The following is a 6,118-nucleotide window of genomic DNA, read 5'->3' as shown; positions in this document are numbered from 1 at the left end:
CGTCCCGTCCCGTTCTCCGAGACCCATTCACATATTTGATTTTATGGTTAAAAAAAATGAACTCTCTAATTCTAGATTTTGTATGTGGTTCTGTCACTATCTTGCTAGTTTCTTCCCTCCTCATGGTCATTGTAGGCTGTCATTCTTTCTCATATTTCTCTTTCCACATCACTATCTCCCTTATTAAGTGTCATAATGTCTTGCAAGTGTATCTAGCACCTTCCTACCTATCATTGCTCAGCAGTAATTAGCAATATTTTCTATGAGGAAAAAATTAGTAATTATTGATTAAACTCAAAACATAAGAATGACATGATCAACACACTTATTTTTGAGTTTATCGGATACCAAAAAATAATGAGGTTGGTGAAGCTTTTTTGTGGAAAAAAACCTTCAACTGGTTGACCCTGAAAGCCTAAATGGATATTTTAGAAGAAATAATCGCTGAATATATTTCAGAGGAATATACCTTCAATATCTAATTAGTTTTACCAAGATGTTTTGATATGCATTGCTCTGTAACTGCAATCTGCCGAGATCAAATAAATTTGTAATCATAGAAAACTCACGCAGACATGTATAATGGGAGCGAGATTGTCTGCAGAGGGACTGGCCTTTATAGGTAAATCTAATACTTGAGCGAGGGTTACCAAAAATAAGATGGTAATAGGAATAATAAAATAAATTAGTAATAAGTTGAGTAAGAGAAGTGATAATAATAATGATATACTGGAAGGGGGAAGATAAGTAATTAGTAAGTTTGAATAAGTTGTAAGAGCTAGTGAGAAATAAAGAAGGTAGATGTAAGGGTATTTAAAAGATAAGATATTAAGTATATTATTTTTTACAACTAATATTTGTACGGATATTAGAGATAGTGAGTAGGTGGAGAAGGAAATTTGTCTATATTATTATAGTTAAGCAAGACAGTAAGTTAGGTCATGGAGGATATATTTTTGGATTTTAATTATGATGTCTGAAAGGTGAAAAGGGAGTAATAAGGATACTATGATTAGTAGGTGAGATTCATAGTATGATTAATTTATTTTGATTAGTAGTAGGTATATGTAAGAAATGTAGAGATACATAATAGTGAAGAAGGATGATTATTAGGGAGTTAGTTACCAGGAGTATTTATTTTAGTAAGGAATGACAAGAAGGATATCTAAGAGATATGAGGATAATAAGTATATTGATAATAAGAAAGGGGTTATCTAATTCTATATAGCTTAGTAAAGTAAAGAAGTATTTATAATAATTAGATTTTATGAGAAATGGATAAAGGGATGTTGGTTTATAAGACTTTGATGTGGAAGAAAACTAATAACGAGGTCCAGGGAAAGACTTTGAATGAAATTGTAACATCATCATTAAAACAATGAATCAAATCACTTGGGGATGGATCCTATTCATGATTCATTCGATCCTCGAGTGAGTCATGTTGAGCTACTCATGTGTGTAGCCTCTAGATGCACCCATGAGGTTTGTGGCACCTCAAATACCATCCTTCGGTTTATGAGTTCCATTCACCCTTTGGTGTCGTCATTATGTCACCTCGGTCGCATCGGGAATGGAAAAGAGCTATGAGGAAAATAAAGAACAAGGGAAAGGTCCCTAAAAAATTGTGGCCTATGTGAATTTTATTCAGGGCCTTCCCTAATTTATATTAAGTGGGTATTTTTCATCAAAGCCCCAAAATTTAAGCATATCATCTAACATCCAAAATGTCATTTGTGTGTGACCTTCTTGGTGTTGGGTTCTAGGGGCTTTGATCTTGATAAAAGCTTATATTGATTCACAGCAGAAGACATAAACAGAATCATAACAACATTAACAAAAACATGAAATGATCACCTATGCACATATTGTACTAGTGATTTATTCGGTCATCAAGTGAACCATGTTGAGCTACTTATGTGTGCAATTTCAGGCAAATTGAATCTCCTCCATCACCTTGACAAGCTACGTTCATGCTATGATGTTTTTGTTACATTGTCCTAGTTAGATTAGGAATGGATAGGAGCTATGGGAGAAGAAAGAAGAAGAGGAAGATACCAGCACAATTATGCATGGGTGAATTTAGTTTAGTGACTTCCCCTATTTATACTAACCGGGTGTTTTTCATAAAACTCTGAAAGTTTTGGTATAACTTTTGAAGTTCAAAATACCATTTGTGTCTTACCCTTTGATGGATATTATTTGGCCGTCAAGCCAATCACACCACGATGTTTATTTAAGTTCATTGAATAAAATATTTATGTTCATTATTATTCTGATGTGATGTTTATAATGAAGTCCATGAATGCATGCAATGACATAATGAATTATGATGAGATCATAATACAATGATCATTAGTCTTTAAACATGTGTTCTAAATATTTCTATTCGATGGATAGTCGAGACGAACATCAAAATATCCAGATAGAATAGCACTAGTTGATCCTACTTATATGATAAGTATAGCTGATCCTATGGCTATTAGTGTTGCGATACTAAGCATAGATAGAGGGTACGCTTTGGAGAAAGAGTTCACTGAATTGATAAGTATGAATCCCTGAATGGTATTATACCTAAATGTCAATCAAGTTGATTCATGTCGCAGTTGTATAAGTGATCCATCAACTAGAGACACCAAGGACATCTTGTGAATGGATGACTACATTTTGACTATGACTTACGAGCCTCTAATCATGGGATTCAAACAAGTCATAAATCAGATGTAGTAAGACGCTCGCGGAGATGATTGAGTGGTCAAGATGGGATCATCCACCCTCGGCATAAGAGGAAATCGACTCAAGGAAGACGATGTAGAAAAATCCCTGTCTAGGGTAGTGAGGATATTGGAGACGGCATTCTCCAATTATTCCCATTACGCATTAGTACTAATCGAATGACGGATTAGGATTTGATGATAAACCATACCCTAAGTCGTTCGAGAGTCTCGCATAGATGATATTATACATATACAATAATCGATGACGGTAAAGGTTCCATAAGAGAGTTCAACACTAGGTATCTTCTAGAGCACGAGGTGTAGCATGGCACCCCACCGGCTGAAAACCTAACCTATTGATTGGGTACAATTGATCTTAATTAATCTATATGCTGATATAGTTAATTAATAAGGTTGGCAATAATCCATCATCTCACGAAACCTTTACCATCATCAGTTATCGTATATGCATAATCCATCATCTACACGAGACTCTTGAACGACTTACGGTGTGGTCTATCGCCAAACCCTAATCCGTCATTCGATTAGTACTAATGTGTAACGGGGATCATTGGAGAACACCTTCTCCAATATACTCACTACCTTGGACAAGGATTTTTCTGCATCATCTTCCTTGAGTCGATCTCCTCTTATACAGGGTGGATGATCCCATCTTGACTGCTCAATCATCTCCATGAGCTTCTTACTACATCCGAGCTATGACTTGTTTGAATTTCATGATTAGAGGCTCGTAATTCATAGTCAAATTGTAGTCGTCCATTCACGAGATGTCCTTGGTGTCGCAGGTCAATGGATCATACAACCGCGACATGATTCAACTTGATTGACATTTAGGTATAATATCATTCAGGGATTCGTACGGATCAATTCAGTGAACTCTTTCTCCAAAGAGCACCCACTACTTGTGCTTAGTGTCACAACACTAATAGCCACAAGATCAGCTATACTTATTGTATAAATAAGATTAAATAGTGCTATTCTATATGGATAATTCGATGTCCGTCTTGACTATCCATCTAATAGAAATATTTTGAACACATGTTTAAAGACTAATGATAACTGTATTATGATCTCATCATAATTCATTATGTCATTGCATGTATTCATGGACTTCATTATAAACATCACATTAGAATAATAATGAACATAAATATTTTATTCAATGAACTTAAATAAATATGGTGGTGTGATTGGCTTGACGACCACATAATATCTGTCAGCTCATCTCATATTTTCCTTGTGGAAGATATGAGTTGCAGTGAGTCGGAGAGATCTGGGGATATCATATTAAGAAGCCAGGCGGTGCCCCTCTGGTCCCGGGTAATCTAGTAAGCATATTGAGGATCATCTGGAGGAGGCAGTTCTTTCGTCAAAAGAGATTCATGCTGATGGATCTGAAAAAATCTGCGCAAGCTTGTAGACCATGTGATGTAATTTGAGCCTCGTCTAGAGAAGACAAAGCACGGAGCCTACAACTGACAGATAAACAGATTAACTGGTCCGCTACCAAATGGTGCAAACATGTGACCAGACATGTCGGAGAGATGTAGAGAATCCGAAGAATTGACCATCACGAACAGATATAATGCCCGATGTGGAGATCACTAGGCAGCAATTTCTTTTAGACGTGAAGGTTGCAGAGGTAGAGGAGATAGGCCTGGATGTAGAGATCGCCATGCAGAAGAATGTGGCGCCAGGATGTGGAAATCACCTGGGGCAAGGAGGACGCTTGGACGTGAAGATTGCTACGGTAGAAGATACATGGCATCTGGGTGTGGGGATAACCGAGGCAAGGAGGATGCCCGAACATGAAGATTATCGTGGAAGAGAAGGACGCCTGGATGTGAAGATCGTCGGGGAAGAGAAGAATGCCCGGTCATGAAGATCGCCATGGAAGAGGAGTGGCAATGGGGGATCGTTAGAACCCTAGGACTTTGATACCATGTTGAATAACAGGGTTAAAAGTTTGCATAAAATTGACAATAGGAGACTACATGAGTATATATAGTACGAGAGAGAAAGAGAGGAGGTAACTGATGCCCACCCATAAGGCCTTATACTGGGTCTTCTTGTCTCACAGTATTACTTAATGAAGGATTGATTTAAACTAAATAGAATGTTTAATTTTTCAGCTTGTGGGGCACCAAGCTCGTACCTTGGAATATAGAAAGGACTATTTAGTCTCTTTCATGAAAGTTGTATCATCATTTATTTCCATGTTTGTATAATCCTTCATCCGTATGAGACTCCCTAATGAATCTATGTATGGTTAATCTTTAAATCCTTCTTTGATATTTCCACTACCCTGGTTAGGGTTTAACTCCAACAGCCCTGTTGAGTCAACCTCCACAAATAGTAAGGGCGGATTATCCCTCTTTGACCATGCAATGTCCTATGTAGACTTGCTGCTACATGCGAGCTAAGTCGGTCTGAAATCCACCGAGAACTCATCTTCCTCTATGCTAGCATAGACTTTGGCATTCTTAGAGCTTCCTCAACACCTCTTTGAGTTGACTAAGACATCTTGGAGATGTCAAAACTCTTGATTGGCTGGACAAACCTCAAGATGTGTCTTCTGTCGTCATTGTTCTTGATCGGAAGATGGATACAACAATGTGAGAAAAACCCTCTTAAAGGTTAAGGAGGGGCCTCCCTCTAGCATTTATGGCAAGAGTTGTCTCAAAAAAATCATCTAGGGATGTTGGATAGAAGATCGGTGGTCACCTATACCAAAATATGTTGTACAACTAGAGTAAGGTGATGGCTAGGGATAGAAAATGATGGCTCTGCTCCTTGCTGTCAGATCTCTTAAATGACGGGGGCAAAGGGATGTGATTAAATTTCAGCAATGGAACCTATTTTTAACAGTGTTCCCCATGCCCAATCATCATCCATTCAAGATACTACAACACCTTCTAATTTGATTGTAAGGATTTCCCAATGAAAGAACTAAAAGCAAAATAATGTTAGATATTTAAATCAGGTACAATTAAAAAGTCTACTCCACCTTTTCAAATCACTGTGTCAAAATAAACATGATTTAATGATATCATGTCTATCAAATATTCGGCATGTACATCATGTAAAATTAATAGATTGGAAAAATTAATGCATGAAATGTAACTTTATATTAAAATGGGAATAATACGAATATAATGACTAAAAATAAGCCTAAAATTCATATGACTGCATGCATAAAATGGGATTTTTCAGCCTTTGGCAGCCTTTCTCCATGTGTCCCAACCTCCTTGATAAACCAGCATTTGGGTTAAATAAGTCATTTTAAGGCTCCAATTTATTAAACAATATTTATAAAAATTTTCTTACCTAGAATAGGGTAAGCAAGGGTTGAATCCAGAAGGAGCATGTAATGAGAGAGTAAT

Source organism: Wolffia australiana, chromosome 1, assembly GCF_029677425.1.
Source record: "Wolffia australiana isolate 7733 chromosome 1, ASM2967742v1".
Classification (NCBI taxonomy): domain Eukaryota; kingdom Viridiplantae; phylum Streptophyta; class Magnoliopsida; order Alismatales; family Araceae; genus Wolffia; species Wolffia australiana.
Note: the sequence above shows the minus strand (reverse complement) of the source record.